This window comes from Myripristis murdjan, chromosome 11 (genome assembly GCF_902150065.1).
Source record: "Myripristis murdjan chromosome 11, fMyrMur1.1, whole genome shotgun sequence".
Taxonomy (NCBI): domain Eukaryota; kingdom Metazoa; phylum Chordata; class Actinopteri; order Holocentriformes; family Holocentridae; genus Myripristis; species Myripristis murdjan.
In genome coordinates this window covers 6,564,935-6,583,561 of record NC_043990.1, presented here as the reverse complement: position 1 = coordinate 6,583,561, position 18,627 = coordinate 6,564,935, and positions in this window count along the sequence as shown.

The window sequence follows — 18,627 nt, the reverse complement described above, 5'->3', positions numbered from 1 at the left end:
CCCCTTCCAACTTCAATAACGGGGCTCGGGACGCGCCGCAAATGAGAGATTTTATCCTCCTGTGAGCGGGACGAGGCGAGCGAGCAGGCGAGCGTGCTGAACCTGTTTAAAAAAAGAACAAAAGGATGATGTTTTATCGTCGGCAACCTGTTGAGAGTTCTTGTTTCCCCGGCTTTCATTTGAGAAGTGCACACCTCTGCACAATCTCGCTCGACTCAAAATACACCCGTGCTGCTGCTTTGCGGGTGCTGTTGCTGTTTATTGTGTATGTTGTATAATGCATCAGGTGGGGTAGCTGGAGGCAGCTGCAGGTGGATGAAGGGCGTTTGGCGGCTCGGCGCGCCCCGCTTGCCACCGTGACCGAGACCGAGACAAGCAGCATTAAATATGGATGGCTGTTTGGCGCTATCAGGTTGTGTACAGAGGGACTTCTGGTGCAAAACACTCTAAACTCCACCATCATGTCTGAAACTCATCATTTGTTCTAAAATATGAAAAGAGCCGCGCTGTAAATGTGTTTGCACTTTGCCAAGGAATTAATTTTTCTCATCTGTCCGTTACAAAGCACAATGGATCGCTTTCATTTTGTGCCGTCAATCACTCCGAGAGAGTGGGGTGTGAAATGATGCGTATCTATTATTGCTAATCAAAGAGACTCTTCAAATGAACCTGCTGATTAAAGTGACCCTGATTCTGAATGTGCAGTTCTGAGTCTGCATGGCGAAAAAGAAAAAAAAAATCCATTTTATAAAGTTATTTAGTCTCATACTCAGTGTTAAAAATGGTTTTCGACTCAACCCAAACCCTAATCCCACTTGTTTCCATTGAGATTTTTCTGGGAACAAGAATAAATCTGTTGAAACGAGGCAGAATCAGGCAGATCAGCCGCTAGGATCAAGAAAATGACACTTGATTGAGGGAAATTTTGGAAACAAGTTGATTAGTGTCGGAAACAAGTGGGATTATCTCATCCCGCTTGGAGATTTTTTTCCTCGCTTGAAGAAAAACAAGATTTGAACACCGAACATGAGACTTAAGACAGACGTTCTTGCAACATGGATTCCAGCGAAAGGGAACATTTTATATTAAAAAGATATTTTCATCTGCGGCGTGGCTGCCAGTCATGTCTTTGCTAATATCCGATGATTGCCAAAAGCTGCTGCTCCAAACCACCAACAAAACTGGAAACCCCCTCCTGTGCCAGGCAATTCCCTCGCCCAAAAACCAAATTCATTTATTACCGTGGACTGCCAAGCCGATCCATCTCCCAAAATCTGCTAATGTCGCTCTCGTCTGTCGCCAGCTGCCAATCTGTTCCTGTGCCAGAGGCCGGCCACCGCCAGTACATGCAGTCAATGCGATGTATTCTCAGCACGATACAGATATTGCTTTCTCTGCCGGCGCTGGTGCCAGCTAATAGCCAAAAAATGTAAAACGTGTCCCTGTCGCTTGTTCCTGTGTGTAACTATTTTGTCTTGTAATGCAGGACGCAGCTGGGACTCTGAGCTGTGTTACCTAGCTGTCGAGTTTCCGCGAGAAATGGACCCACATTGGGTTTTTTACATTAAAGTTTGGATATACGAGTCTGTTAAAGCTGTTGGAGAATTTCATTTTTCCTGCACGTTTTTTTTTTTTTTGTTGGATTCTTTAAGTGTTTTCTCTTAGGTTGTTTCTTTGACTTCTCGCCTCCAGGTCCACTGCTCTTTCTTTGAGAGCCTTGACGTCCTTTTGGCAGCTCCTCAGCTGTCCTCCCCAGGGAAATATCCTGTTCCTCCTTGGAGCTCTGCTTCTCCGCCTTATTGATTCCATGTAAGGTGGCCTTTGAGTCTTTTTTTTCAGCTGCTCAATAGCCTTGTCCAAACAGTCGAACTCTGTATTACCAATGTCTTTGATGCTTTGTATTTCAGAGAGAAAATGACGAGGCCAATTAGGGATATCATCAATGTCTCCAACGCTGCTCGGTGGTATAGGTGCACTCTGAATCTCTGGATCTGTCTACTTGAGCTGATTTAAGCACTGATGCAACAATGTGGTTTATCAAACTGACTGTGATTTAGTTTAGGAGACTTTATCTTTGGTTAAAACATGATTTAAGTCCCATTACTCTCTCCGACCTCGCCCAGCACACCAATGTCTTCAACATGTGACTAAAGGAAGTCTTCGTTTAAAGGCAGGATATACTATTGAAAAAGTGAGGTATGGTCGTTCACCTAAAAGTGATTTCATTTCAGTTCTGGTCTCCCATGATGGTCTGAATTTCAACCAAGACTAAGATCCGATACCCAAAAGCCGCGAGTAACTTTTCAGAAATAAACACAAACTGTCTTGATTTTCTCTTTTTTGCACCTAGAAGCCTGAATTTTTAAAAAAAATGGTGGGAAAGGGATTTTATATTTTCAGTTATTTCAAGACTGAAAAAGTTTCCTACTTGAGTCCTCATCAGCGCTGACAAAGTGATATTGGTGCATCGCTGGTCTGAAAGCTCGTTCAGAAGCTTTTACACGCCGATAAGAATGAAACTCTGAATGCTTGCAATCTCTGAACGTACAAATGGTCAAATTTAAGAAGCTCCAGCACAAAATATCAGCAGTCGGCAGCTTCAGTCCATAAATATCCATGACGGTCTTTGAACACCAGTTTCTGCCATATCTGACCAATTTCTGTGCTCAGTGTGACTAAACACATTTCTTCCCCCGACTTAAATAGACGGGTAATTACTTCCCCTCGTCTCTTTCTTCCCCTCCTCTCTGTTCTTCCTTCTTCTCCTCTTTATTAGTCCGGGGAGTTGATGGAGACATGTCGAGGTTCCAGGACCACAGGTGTTGAGGAGGAAGCCGGTAATGAATGGCTTCCAGCAGAACGTTAATCATGATTAATGAGTGCGAGCGGCCGCGAGGCAGCGGCGTCCGACAGCAGCGCGAGGCGACCAGGCGTGTCGGGGGCCGGCCCGGCGCAGAGTCCACGCTGCGACGCGCGTCAGGGGGGGGTTCGGCCGGCCAAGGACGATCCGCCGACGCCTTCCTAAATTTTGAGATTCGTGGACCGTGTGTTTATGGCTGCGTAAATCAGTTTTCCAATGGATCGACCAGCAGGACGGCCTTCATTCTTCGTCCTCTTGGGACTGGAAACTGGTGACTTATGGCCGTGCTTTAAAGAGAAGAAATATAACGGCCTGTTAAATCAATCTGTTGAAACTCTGTATTTCAAAATGATACATACGGCTACCCAGTTTAGGAGAGAAAAAAGCAGCTGAAAGTTATCTAAATGTTATCATGCTGCAGAAAAAAAGGAATTTCCTCTCATCTTCGGTGTTAAAATCGTATTTTTCTTTAAACACATTAAAAAGTCTTCCAGTGAGATGAGATGATCCTGCTTGTTTCCACTGATAATCAACTTGTTTCCAGACTTTCCTTCAATCATGTGTCATTTTCTTGATCCCAGTGGGCTGATTTGCCTTACTCTGCCTTTTTTCAATAGATTTATACTTGAAACTGCATTGGAAACAAGTGCGATAATCACATCACAGTGAGAGATCTTTTTTTTTTTTTTTTTTTTAATGACACTAATTGTGTGTTGTTTCCACATATTTACACTGAAAAGGGAAACTGCATTGGGAAAAGCTGGAATTATCTCATTCCACTGGCAGATTTCTTTACTCACTTTAAGAAAAGCAACATTTTGACACTGAATATGAGACTAAATGACTAAATGCATCTGTTTTCGGAGTGAAACCTTCATGGAAAGGTTATGGAAATTCAACAAAGTAATTACGGAAAAGTCACAGAATTTTACATTTGATGCACACGTGAACGCTGAATGAGGCAGCCGCCGTTTAAACAGTGAGTGTGACATGAACCCTGATAAAATCACTGTTTGTACGCACTGTGAGTCAGCCACTACAACTTGAATTATTAAATTATTTATCGACTGAGGACAATTCATCATTTAAAAAAAAAAAAAAAAACTGTACAATTGGTCCGAATGTTGAACAGCAGGTAATATTTTTTGTCCCAAAAATGGACATACACTGAATATTACAAGCTGCTTTCTTGATCCCAGTGGCTGATCTGCCTTATTCTGACTTGTTTCAACAAATTCAAACTCACTTGGAGACAAATTCCTGAAACAAGTGGATTTGGATTTTTTTTTTTTAGATTTTTTTTTCACGTGTTTTAATACGCTGAACATGAAACTAAATGACTCGTTGAGCTATTGACAATACTGTGAGAGTCAAAACTGACAAGGGGTTTTCAAACTTCACACACGACATGCAGGAGGAGCGTTTGACTCGTCCCTGACGCCCGGAGCAGAAATGGAGTCAGATCGAGTCGTATGACATTGCTTGCCCGCTGTGCAGATGAAGCTCCCAGGTGCCTCGGCACGCGGGAGGCCTGAGGGCAGAGGAAATGATCTGTCGAAGGCGCGCGGCGGCGGCGGCTCGGTGCATTGTCCATATGGCAGAGGTAAATATGGATGCCTGAGCATGTCATGCTGCAGGGAATGCGACAGGTGCTCATGCTAATCAAGGGGGTGAGGTTTGAATGTGTGTGTGTGTGTTCAGGTGTGTGTGTGTGTGTTGATGTTCATGGAAATGCTTGTGTGTGTCGGTACAACCCTGGAGCGCTTTCTCTCTTTTCCATATGTGTGTGTGCATGTGTGTGTGTGTGCATTTTTGTGTGTGTAAGGACAAATAGCAGGCCCTTTTTCTTGTCTACAAATAGCAGTTGTGTGTGTGTGTGTGTGTGCCTGTGCATATCACTGCTTTACAAGAAATGCCTGCATGTGTGTATGTGTGTGTGTGTGTGTTAGCAGAGGACCGAGTATGTTAATTGGACGGATTACATTTCCACACTGCATTAGGGAGCGACAGTCAGCCGCAGGCGGTGAGGTCAGAGGTCGAGCGGTGTATTTACTGAGGCCTGTCTGTCTTATCGACCTGTCTGTCTGTCAGATCCCGCATTAGCCTGCTGACCTCGCCGCCTTGTTGTCTGTTTATGGACATGCTTGGCTTTATGTCTGCCTGGCTGCCTGCTTAACGGTGCTCCCGGCTCTCGGCGTCTGCAGCCATGGTTACACTGCTGACACGTCAGACGGACGGCAAGCTGGACGGGCCGCGGCTCTGCTGATTTTAAGGAGAAGTCGATATTAAAACTTTGATTTTCATAACTCATAACCGGACGACTTCAGTGCTGGTGACCCTGAGCTGCAGCCTGTTTCTGTCTTTGAAATGGAAAGCCGTAGACGTTTGCTCCGAGTCACTGCGAGGTCCGGCTTCCATTGTGAGTGAATGGGAAACGTGTGAAAGCAAAACTTGAGGATCTGTTTAGGAGCAACAGGCCATTCTGAGTCTATGGAGACACATCTTTGGGATCATATTTTTTGCCTCATACCTTCAAACTTTTTTTTCACATTTTTACATAAACAAGCATTGGGTATGAAGCCTAATTTTTCCCCATTAGAAGCGATCATATTTGATGCTACTGGAAAAGGCATAATTGTAGCTTTGGGGTGTGTGAACAGTAACCAGCTGGCCAAGTGGACGGGAAGTCTTGGAGAAAACACAGACTATTCCTTTAAATGTGAAAATGATGTCCTCCAAACTATGTTCTTAATCTGCAAATTTTCATATAAATATCATAGCACTGCAGGAAAAGTACTTTAAAAAATCTGTTAGAAAGCACCAAATAAACCATTCAAACAGTTCTTTTTTCCCCAGTTTGTAAAATAATATTTCTGATGGTTTTTGAGGGGCCATGTTGGACTGTTTCAGGTTCAGATGTCTTAGCTCTGTCATGTTGTTGGTTTCCACGGCGTGAAGCGGCACCGGATCGCTGGGTTCTGAAATCCAGAAAATTCAAACTTGTTAGCGCCACTTGGAGCGTCGTGAGCCGGCTTTGTCTGTTCCCCGTGTGTGTGTGTGTGTGTGTGTGTGTGTGTGCAAAATCCCCTGGAGACGATGTTGGCATGTGTGCTGAGAGAAGTCCTGTCTCTCAGGTGGTCAGCTTTTATGAAAAGCCACGAGAAATGCTTGTTCCCTTGTATTTCAGTCTTTCTGCTCACAGAGTTTCTGAAGGGGAACTTTTAGGGAAAACCTAAAAGGAGAAGGAGGAGTGCACTTTTCCTTTAAAAATGTTTTTGTGGGTAATTTTTATCAATTTTTCTGCATGGGAACGCCTCCTCCCAAACCAAAAGAAGCCAGAAGAACCTCCTGACGGCCGGCGTGCACGACGCTCCTTGCACCTGGATGGCGAGAAATAAAGTCGATGGTTAGTTATTATTCTGGTGTATTGATGTAAAAGAACAATCAATAAACTCTGTTCCTCACATTGAAGCCATAATTCTGCGGATTTATCCTGATGCCATGCAGAAATGCTGGAGTTTGCAGGTAAGGTTGAAAAAAAAAAAAAAAAATCTTCATTTTTGATAACCTCTTAACCCTATACAGCCTGAACTATGAAAGAATTGGCAGAAAATTCCATTTTTTTTTTTTTTTAAATTGAACCCTTTATTTAGTCCCATAACAAAATATATATAAAAAAAGAAAAATCAAAAAATATGTTATTACACGACCTTTCTGGTGTATGATATATGATATGTACTTGAAGTGCCAATGGTATGGTCCAGGGTGAACAGGGGAAGTGTTCAAAGGTATACAACAGTGTTTTGGTCAAGTATTGATTAAACTGAAAATGAAAAACGGAATTGAAAATTTGTATCATATATGATATGAATGGCTTTATAGGGTTAAGTCTTAAAATATCTTTTTTCCTCCTCAAACCCGGTAAAAAACCTGCCAGTGGGATGAGATAATCCCACCTGTTTCCAATGCTAATTTCCTTGAATCAAGTGTCACTGTCTTGATCCTAGTGCAGCTGATCTGCCTCTTTCTGTCTTGTTTCAACAGTTTTATTCTCACTGACAGAAAAAAATCCTGAAACAAGTGAAACTGCTTTGGAAACAGTTGGATTATCTCATCCCATAGCAGTTTTTTTTCACTTGCCTGAGAGAAAACTGAATATGAGACTAAATGTAAACTAACTAAATGTAGCCTAATTGTTACGATGGAGATTTTTGCAGTTTATATTGACGTTATATTGTTATATTGACAAAGTTTAAGGTCTACTTCAGCAGACCACATTTCCATCCTGTTGAAATGCTTCCTAAATTTCTAAATGTCTCCTAAATTAAAGTTGTAGTCTCAGGTGGAGTCTGTGTGCAGGATTTTGGGTGTGCAGAGTGTGTGTTTTCTGGCTCTGTAAGTAAAGTTTTATGGTTTTATAATATAAGATTATAGGCATAAACATGAGTGTGTACGGTAATGTAACATATAATAGTGTAAGAATAAAAGCAATGAAATGCAGAAACTGAATCAGTGAAGCATCAGCATTTTTTGCATTTCAATGGTGATGACAAAACACGATTTCATCTTGTTGGCATCTTGTTGGCAAGAAAAGTATTGACTAACTAATCAATCAATCAACCAATCAATCAATCAGTCAGTCAATCCATTAATCAGTCAGTCAAACTTCAGTATGTAGCATGTGCTACTCGAATGCAATGTGATGTGCTTTAGTATTAACAAAAATAGAGCTTTAAAGATTTGAAAAAGAGAGTTAATAAAGGATGAATGAATAAATAATAAGCAATAAAGTGAAATAACTGAAGGAAAAAGTTGAGCTGAATTAAAATATTAAGAAAGAGATAAAACTATTGGAGTGAATTCAAATTAATGGACTTGGTGCTGAACAAAAGTGAAACTCCAGCCTCTCATGATGGGTCGTGGTAGTTTGGAGATCTCCGTTGTTATGACAACAGCAGCGTGGCGTGCACCTCCACCTGTCTGTCTGTCTGCCGGTCTGTCTCTCCTCCTGTGCGTTTGCCCCTCCTAATTATCCCCCAGGGACAATAAAGATCGACTCTGCGGTCGGCGGATGACTGATCGCTGGCCCGTTACCGAGGCAACGCCGTCTCACTGTAAGTGAACCGGCGACCTTCCCGGCTGCCTGTCTCTCTGCGTCTCTGTCTCCTTCCGCCTGTCAAACTGTCTGTCTCGCTCCTACAGTATGAACAGCCGTCGCTCTGACATGTCCCCTTTGTTAGCGGTGTGTCTGCCTGCCTGTCTGTCTCTCTACCCCTCTACCTGTCTAACTGTCTACCTGTCTGCATGTTACATATCTGACTTGTCAAAGCGTCTCCTTCTGTCTGTCTATCCACCTGTCTGTCCATCTCTCCATCTGCACAGCGCTGGCTTTGTGTGTTTCATCCACAAACTCCCGGCTCGGTCAGGGTCCAGATCTAAAATTTGTTTGTTTTTTTCTGTCTTCAGGAGGAGGAGGAGGTGATCAACGTGGAGCCACAGCCTCCGATCCTGAACGGGAATCCTGGAAAACGCTCCTCGGCTTATCGAGCTCAGGTAACACTCGGATATGTGACGCCGCCTCACCGGCCTCTCAGCAAACATCCACATGCTGGTGTCTGAAGTTTCTGCTCTCCTTAAAATGTTCCTGTCGCCCAGTGGCGGTTCTGCCCATGTTGCCGCCCTGGGCGAAATTACTGCCTTGCGCCCTTCCGTGTTAGACCCCAATATTAGAGGAGGGTGTTTTTTCAGGGCATTTTCAATGGAAAAAATATCGTCTTATACAGGGACGGTTTTTGCTATAGGCAGTGTTGGCAACCGCCCAGGGCGCAATCTACTTAGGGGCGCACGAGAAAAAAAAAATCGCCTACCGTAGCCTATTGACCCGCAATATGCCGCGGCACCATCAGTCGGCATCACGCGAGCCGGCCGCGGCACTGGCCGGTACCGCGCCCACCCGGTCAGGTCTGCTGGATCTGACAGGTGAGCGGCCTGATGCCAGCTGGTGCCGCGGCCGGCTCGCGTGATGCCGCCTGATGGTGCCGCGGGGGCGGGGGGGTTGGAGTAGTAATATGAAAGGGTGCAAGCCAGTAATTTCGCCTAGGGCGGCAACATAGGCAGAACCACCACTGGTCTTATATTCAGATGAATACGGTTATAGAAAACTGCTTTGCAGCGCTGATGATTTTTTTTTTTTTTTTTTTTTTTTTTTTTTGGCGCTGTGCCGCCCCCCACGTGACATGAAAAAATGCCGCCCCGGGCGGCTGCCCGGTTCGCCCGTGCCTAAAACCGCTACTGCTGTCGCCGTCCTGAGCCCGAACGCCATCCTGAGTCTGAGCGCCGTCCTGAGTCTGGAGTCCACGCAGAGAGCAGCTCCTCACAAAAAACAAAACAAAAAAACATGCATTGATGTTTTTTTTTCCATAAATGTGGATTCAAATGAGTTTTATTCACTGCAATAAAATAGAAATCAAACTAAAACGATGTATGATGAACGATAGAAAGATGTAATCCAAGACCACATTATGTACAAAAATACAATGAAAATCAGCTGCTTATTTCACAGATTATGACGCAAAAATCTCTGGCTCATATGAGATGAAAAAATGAAACAAAATAAAATCACGCAGGCCTCATGTGTGCGTGGTGTGTGTGTGTGAGGCACACAGGTACGAGTGCAGCTGGTGTGGTGTGTGTTTAATGTTGTTTATCCATAAAGTCTATCAGGTGTCATTCAGTAAAAATAACCTCACTTTAAAAAAATATGTATATAAATATCCAGGCCTGTCACAGCACGTCATATTAAAAGAGGAAGGCAAACGTGCACATAAACACACACACACACACACACACACACACTCTGCCTCCATTAAAGCGGTGCAGATGTCGTGGGAGAGCTTGTTAGGGCCATTGAGTGACTTAATGTGCCGAGGGAAGACATGAGCGATGGAATAAAACAAAGGAGTGATGCTCTGATTTTCACCCTCCTGTGTCTTTAGCCGCACGCCTCTTATTAGTTTGTACTGCGATTAAAGACGAGACTCGTTTAAATGCCCGCCAGTCCCTCATCGCATTACCCTCACCAACCTGCTGCATCCCCCGGAGTGTGTGTACGTGTGTGTGTGTGTTCGCGCTCTTTATTTAAACACCAGCTCTTTCCTTCCACAGACTATTTGCTTATTCTGCAGTGTCAGTGTTGGATTGAGGGATTAATTATTCTTTACCTTGCACTTCTCTGTCACAGATGTTTATTCTGGACACACAGCAGCACTATTTGCCACATTTATAGTTACGTGTATTAATCGTGCGTTCATTCATGGCCTTCACTTTGCGGCTCACAGACAAAATGCTGGATATTGTTGTGGTTGGTTGCTCGGCCTATAGGCGCAGCTTTGGCTGTTTTCCAACCTGGACCCGGCGGTGTTTTTCCATCTTCTTCTCCATCTTATCGATCGACTCTGGCCAAAGTCTTGCCTGGTGCTTTCACTGCGGAGCTGCAAACATCTCGCTCACCTGGGTGCAGCTTTCCACCGCAGTCCTGCAGGGCTCTCCAAAAAAAAAAAAAAAAACACACTCACACAAACCATGCTTTTTTTCTGTCTTTCTTTCTTCTTTTTCCCCCCAACTCACTCATTCTTAGGCATGCGCCGCGATGAGACATGATGAATAAATGAAAATGAGTTAAAGTTAAAGTTTGCGGCCTGCAGCTTTTGCAAAGTAATGCAGAGTAAACATGGATCAGCTGACGGCGCCTCGTTACACGCCTCAAACACAAGCTTTGGCTTCTTGTGGCCTCACTGGTCCTGCAGGACTGAACTGATAAGGGACAAAAAAAAAAAGGAGTCTAGGTCAGTGCTTCTCAACCACTGGGCTGGGGCCCATTGGTGGGCCGTGAAGCACCATCCAGTGGGCCACAAATATGTTTCAAGTTGAAGCTAATTTTCCAGCAAGAAGTGATTTTAGTAGAGAACAATATTGATAAAATGTATGATGGAAATTCAATGTTTTAAACACAAACTAGGCATAACAGACAGATCTTAAAAATAATATCCTATCTCACTTGTGCTTTACAACATCATCAATTTGAAGCACTCAGATAATAACCTAATTAGAATGGAATATAGATTATATAAAATAAGCGGGTGTTGGGTCCCACCCTGTTGAAAATACTAATAGGTGGGCCTTGGAGTAGAAAAGTTAGAGAACCCCTGGTCTAGGTGAAAGTTATGCTCTAGATCTACCACAACTTTCAGGCCTTTCATTTCTTTGCTTTCCTTTCACACCGTCTGATGAGCTTTCAGGCGTCGTTATATCGACGCCCTGGCCGTGACTCCGCTTTAGTGTTATTTAAAAATGCGAGCGCCGATGGATTTGTCTGATTGCTGCCTCGATCACTTCGGTCATTATGAGTTTCACCTGACTGAGACTGAGTTATTTGCGAGTAATTCTGAGCGTTTTGTTTGCTTTAAGCGGCTTGCTTGTACCAGACGGCTGATTTTTGAGACGCAGATCGATACAAGAGAGCAGAAATGTTGTCATCATCTCAGGACGTGCAGATCCTCACCAGGTAAATAGGGGAGAGTGGGGTAAATAGTGCCAATTTTTACTTAAAGTGCCTTTAAAGCGAGGGGATTACAGTAATGCCTCCAACTAAAATATGCACATATAGTTTAGGATGTTGTGCATCCCTGGGAACAATCACTTTGGATCTTATATAAACTGTTTGAGAAATATAGCTTTTGAAAAAAAAGTGGTTTTGTGGCACAACTTGCCCCCGGTGCGGGGTAAATTGTGCCATTAGAGAGAATACACTGGGGTAAATTGTGCCATTGATAATTGAAGTAAAACAGATCATTTTAATCTCACAAATGATAATGCTATATGAAAGCAAAACAAATTCAATATAAATTATTTATTTAACATTTATTTATTATAACAAGATCACAGGCCACTTTTCTATAACAAGGCCTCACGCCACATGAACACATACCCAGAACAAAATAAAAATTCCAAAATGAGCACCTGCAAATCATCTTCATCTGAATCTGAATAGTTTTAGTGATCAAAGGTAAGAAGACAATGTACAATAACAATAAAATACAATAAAGTAATATATAGTATATAATCACAAGGTGTGGCACTGGCAAAATTTACCCCAGGCCCTTTGGCACAAATTACCCCAAGCCCACCATTTTGAAAAAAATGCCTCCCCCAGCTGTTTTGAGCTAACATCATGCTAACTGTATAGATTCATGGTGTAGCTTACTAAAGTACTAAAACCTGTGTGAACTGTTTTCAAAGTTTTCTATAATTGTTCAGACACAGCAATCAAAAAACCTTGATCATAGAAATTTTACTCTGGAGGGCAAAAAAATGTTTTTTGAACTGAAATGTGCTTTGCTCTCAAGCCATGTGTCTCCCTTCTTTGCAGGATGAGTGAAATGGATGCCTCTTCAAAAATATGTGGTCACATGACCAACTTCTTCTATGGTTTTCTAGATAACAGGGGTGGCACTACTTGCCCCTTGGCACAAATTACCCCACTCTCCCCTACATTAAAATACACCCCAGGCCAAAATAAATAGGATTTTAAGCTCTGTTCTTTCAATGAGTGAATTATGTGACATGGTGCTGCATGCACTTATTAATTAATTTCGTTTTTTTTTTTTGTTTTTTTTTAAATATATATTTTCCTTGCAGGTGTTGCTCTATCGTCATGTCAAAAACTCATTAAGGTGCACGAGCTGCACTTTGGGTTTGGAGCTGTGTGCCAACGCAAAACAAATCACACACACACACACACACACACACAATATCTCAAATCACGTCTGTGGCTGATACTAACATTTTCCTGTACTGATCACAAACCAGGAGAAAGAAGTTGTGGTGAAACGAATGTGTGTGTGTCGTGAAACGTGGGCCGGGATAAAAGCTGGAAAACTGGTTATGGATCCGCCTTAATTAACACAAAATGAAATCTACACACATTTAGAAGAAACATTCAGGGCAGAAGAGTCGCCGTGGCCTCTCATGTGGGCAGAGGAAATCATTTCACAGCCATGTTCACTCCGTTTATTTGCAGGGGGGCTGATCTGGAGTCTGTTATTAGGGCAGAGCAGTTCCTTCACGCCTGACTGCTCTGTGACTGCGGGGCGGTCCAGACAAACATTTGCAAATTAATATTTGTTTCTAAGAGGTAAGGAGTGCTATGTAAATACCATTTAACCCACAACAGCTGTGAGTCACGGCGAGTAACCGGGAGCCAACACAATAATCTGTGATGTCAGAGCGATGCAGACGCTCCGCCGACAGTAAGTGACTCGACCCTGACTCACTCTTTCACATCCAAACACATCTCACAGCACAGCAGCAGACACACACACCGAGACAACGAACGCATCTCACCCCCGGCTCGCCGTCACACTCGTCCCGCCAACGCCTTCACATCCGCTCTTTGTCTGCACCAAAGGCAGGCGGCGTTTTGCTCCAAATCTTCAACACATCACTGTTGTCCTCACTTGTCCCGGCAACGTTTTACTGATCCCAGTGTCACTATTACCGGAAAATGGTGGTAGAAATACAGTAATAAATAAATAAATGACTAAAGAACCACCTGAAGATTACAGGAAACAAGTGGAAACCTTTCTCCCAAGTCAATTTCAACACATTTGTCAAGTTGAGAAAAGAAACTTTACACATCATAATGCTGACAGCAACAAATATTTTGTCAAATCATGTTACTGACAGCACACTGTAAAAAAAACAAGCATAACGTCCACTGTAAACGTGGACGTTATGCTACGCTGTTTTGAGAAAAGTAAATTTCACGGTCAAGAACTGCTCCTTTATGGTAAATTTCTATGACAAAAACAGATCTACTGTCAGCCTGTTTTTGATAACTTTCTGTAAAAATGACAGTTGGATAATGTGCAATGTTGCAAGACCACTGAGCTGCTGGATCCCATCAAAATAGTGCAACACCTCCGAGCGAACGACAGGGGACTGCACGGTCCTGCGTGGTCTTCAGACGGGACGAGATGTTCCTCACAGCGAGCCAGGGGAACAAACGGGTCATCAGCAGAGACGTTTGAGCGTTAGTGACATGGATCAACAACAACAGGCTGTGAGACAAGAAGAAGAAGAAGGAGGAGAAGGAGAAGAAGAGGGTTTGGGTCGGTCAGTTTCACATGTCCATCCTGTTTCCGGTCATAGAGTTCGAGCTTGGGTGGTGCAGTGGTTGGCACTGTCACCTCGCAGCAAGCAGGTCCCGGGTTTGATTCCTTTGTGTAGTTTGCGTTTTTCTCCCTGTGTGTGCGTGGGTTTTACACCAGGAGCTCCAGTCTCCTCCCGCAGTCCAAACACATGCACGTCAGGTCAACTGGAGATACTAATTTGCCCCTTTGGTGTGAATGTATTTGTTTGGAAAACGAATGAATGGATGAGTTTGATCTTCATCCACATTTTGGAATCACTGCTGGACCGGACAGAGTATAAAGAGTGATGACACACACACACACACACACACACACACACACACACACACACACACAGTGTGACAAACGGGGCTCACCGCAGCCTCTCAATCTACAAGAGCAATAACAACAACAACAAAAAAAAAAAAATTTGAACAGTTTGAAAATGGCTGGGGGGTCTCAGACTGCACCGTCAGATCACAACGCAACACACACCAACAACATGCTGTTTACACTCTGATCTTTCTCCGGGACGCCCCAAATCAGCTGTGGTGTCAGATGTGCGCTGCGTGCCTGCTGTAAGTGGGAATGGGACGCTCTGGGATTCTCAGTCGCAGCCTCACTTCCCAAATTAGATAAGATGGTTGCATTTTAACATTAAAAACTTTGCCATCTGCAGCTTTAAGTCATTGGTGGATGATGAACATGAGGGGGAGGATGATTTTTTCCCTGCCAGAAATGAACTCTCAAAGAGTCGTGCTCAAAGTGACAAATCCTTTTAAAGAGCATCTGCTTTGGTAATCTCCCCTTTAATCAACTAACTAATATAATTGTGATCACTATTCCACCGAGACAGTGAGCGATTTCCATCATAGACGCCGTTTCGTTCCAGTCGGGACTTTTTCCATTTCATTTTGTCGGCGTCGCTGCTGCTTGAATCCCCCTGTGGCTGCCGGTTGCAGGCGGTCCCCTCAGATCCTCTCACATCTATAAACATGGTGAGCAGGAGCGTCGGGGGAATAAGCAGCCAAACACTGAAGACGCGACGAGAGCCGGAATGAGTTTTCGAGAGCGGGAATCAAGTGAGATGGAGGAGTGAAATGGCAAGGAGACGCATGTTCCTTAAGGGGAACTTTGGTCTTTTCCGCCTCTCTTCATTTTCAGAAACTTGCTTCACAGAGGTGGTGACAGAAAGGTTGTCAGTTTGAATCCAGAGCCGGCTGGGGGGAAAGTGAGCAGGCCTTCATCAAGATCAGATATACTTTACTGCTGCAAAGGAGGTTGGCCTTGGACGCTGCAGTGCCTGCTGTATAAAATACACATAATATGCATAAACATATGCAAGATACATGCACTCCGAAAGTGGCCTAGATCTGATTTGTTTTCCTCAGATGTGACACAGAACTGACTGTTTTATGTCAATGTGAACGGCAAAAAGTCACACTGAATGTGACATTTTCCAATTCTGATTTGGACCATTTTCCTACATGGTCCTACATCAGATTTATGTCTGATTCCTGCTGTGTGATCGCTCAGATCAAGAATTCATGTGTTTTCTTCCCACCGAGCAGCTTCACGTCTTTATTCACTGTCGGCAGCGAAGGGCCAGAACAAAACATGGAGGACAGCGGCGGCGACGTCAGGAAGACAGGAGGTCACAAATTCAACAGATTTATGGGAAGATGCTTCACTCCAAGTCCTTTTTGTCTTCAGCCTGAGCAGCTGATGGACGGCCACCACACCGCAGCTACCACAGCAAACAGCTCAAGACATGAATGCCTGCACCCCCATTTAATTAAATGTGATGATGGACTGTGGCGTAACTTACATTTTTCTGTTGTTCGGCGGCTTGTTGTACATGTGGGGTCAAACATTACATACAGAGATCAATGTGAAGAGACAGAACGATCAAATCTGAGAAGAAAATCAGAATTGAGTCTCCATATGGAGTTGAACGGAGGGCAGCTAGTGTCGTTTGTAGATTCTAAAAGAGTCAAGAACCTTCAGCTTCTTGGATGAGGAGAAGATTTTACAAACAAGACTAGTTGCCCTCGATTTTAACTCTATGTGGAGACTCGATTCTGATTTCTGATTTTTTTCAGATCTGATCTTTCTGACTCTTCACATTCATCTCTGTGTGTAACGTATGACCCCACATGCACAACAAGCTGCGGAACAACAGAAACATGACTTTCTTTAACTGCACTTAAAACGTATATATATAATACTATAAACTTAAATGTGAACAGTAATTGCCGAAGTTCCCCTGAGCAAAGAGACGACCCTGAGCTGCTCAGTGTGAGGCAGTGAGTTCACCGGGCAGCTGTGTGAATGTGAAACAGGGCAGCGCTGGACGAGCACAACCTCATGAATGAATCAACTGGCTAAAGTTACCCAGAATCCATTGCACAGACGCACGGGTTCATGCAGCAGATAAGACCAAGGCCAGACCAAAAAAAAAAAAAAGAAAGAAGAAAAAAGAAATCAAAGTTGTACAGCAAAAACTGAAAGTGTTTCATATTTCTTTTAGAAAGCTGATCCTTGCTTAAAGGAATACCTCATTCAAAAGCTGTATACATTTTCTATAATTATTATATTTTGTGCCCTTGAGAGGCCTTGAATGTTTTTTTTTTTTTTTTTTTTGTCATTGCACCTCCCAGGCTCCTTAAAGTCTAACAAACGGTTGCAGTGTGTTGTACACTTTGTTCTGTGAGGCATGAAATTATTATTATTGCTTATTATTTATGTGTTAATTAATTGATTTGATGGATAATTCAAGACAGCTAAGGCTGAGTGACTGACACAAAACCTTTGGTCAAGGCCTTTAGTTTTTTGGTGACGTATTCCTTTAATTTTCATTTCTCATATTTTTTTTTTTTAGATGATTTCTAACCTGTTTATCACTTTTTTAAGGAAAGGTCTGAATTTAGATACGGATGTGAGTGTTGTCCTAGAGAAGGATTTACAGTAGACAACCTAAAAAAATACATTTAGACGCTGTATTTATTTGTAACAAAAATAGTGAAATTTAACTGATTGCTTGATTGAAGAAGATGATCTTAATTTCTCTTGCCATGAACTGAAATCCTCACAAAAATCAACTTACAGCGTAGTAGGTATAGGAGACTTTTTTCACGATTTTTTCTAGAAAAAAAGTGAAATATCTTTGTTAAGGAGCACCTGGTGGTTCTCAACCTGGTAACCACACAGTTACCATGAGATAGTGTTTTTTTTTTTTTTTTTTAACAATGTATGGGATTTGAAAACAAATACATATTGCTACTATACAGATTTATCATCATGCCTAATTTTTTTCTTATTTTCCCTCGATTTTTTCGTGTGATTGAGTGGTTTTTAGCCTGCAGCCCTCCTTTGATTTAATGAAATGACCCAAGAAGGGAAAATCGTAAAACAGAAAATGAATCACAAGTAAAACGGGTTGACAGTCCAACCTGATCTCACAGAAATCCGTGAAATGAGCACGACCTCTTAACAACGCATTGCGTGCTCCTGGCACATAACCTGTTATAATTACGTCTGGCCACCACAGAAACAGCGTCCACTGAAAGTCAATTAGGATCCGTGTCATATGGCCACCACGCAAACGCTGTCCACTGAAAGTCAATTTCACGTGGGTGGTAGTTCATAGATCCCGGAAGTGCAAATTTAATCAAAATAAAATAATAAAATAAAAAATAAAAAATCGCCAGTTTTCTAGACTAGGCCTACCATATTGACCCGCATAAAAGACGACCCTGATTTTAAGATGACCCCTCTTTTTCAAGACCATTTTTTGGAAAATAGGCTACTTTTTATATGGACAAAATCTTATTTGAATAAAAAAGCCACCGGCCTGCATCAGGCGGGTCGGTCGCGGCACCGGCTGGTACCGCGCCCACCCGGTCAGGTCTGCGGGATCTGACAGGTGAGCGGTCAGTGCCGCGGTCGGCCCGCCTGGTGCCATGGCCGGTAGGAGTAGTATCTAACATGGAAGGGCGCAAGCCAGTAATTTCGCCTAGGGCGGCACATAGGCAGAACCGCCACTGTATAGTTTATAATGTCATCATTTTCATATTTTTCTAGTCCACAAAAATCACATTTTAAGCCATTTTGAAATCAATGAACGAAATTTTATTTTAATCTGAAAAACACCGGCGTTACCAAGGCAACGCGCTTCATGCTACCTGGTGACTCCCGGCTTCTCGGCTTCAAAGACGTCACGCCGTGGGTGGTGGTTCATAGATCCCGGAAGTGCAAATTTAATCGGTATTCTGAAAAAAAGGTCTGATTATTAGCCATAACGTTGTAACCACCCAAGGCAGACTTACCACGAGCTATGAGGATGTGTAACGATGGCATGTGTCCACAAGTCCCGTATAATATCAACTTTATTTTAAGAAAACACGTTTTATTTGCGATATCATATCACGGAGAAGCACTACATTACCCATAATCCTAGTGTTTATCAGCGACGTGTCTGAATCGACAGCTTTCATCAATAAAGTCAATAAAATCTAATAAAGTGCATGAAAGTTGATAATGTGCTGATATGTTACGCCATTGAACACAACCCTTTCA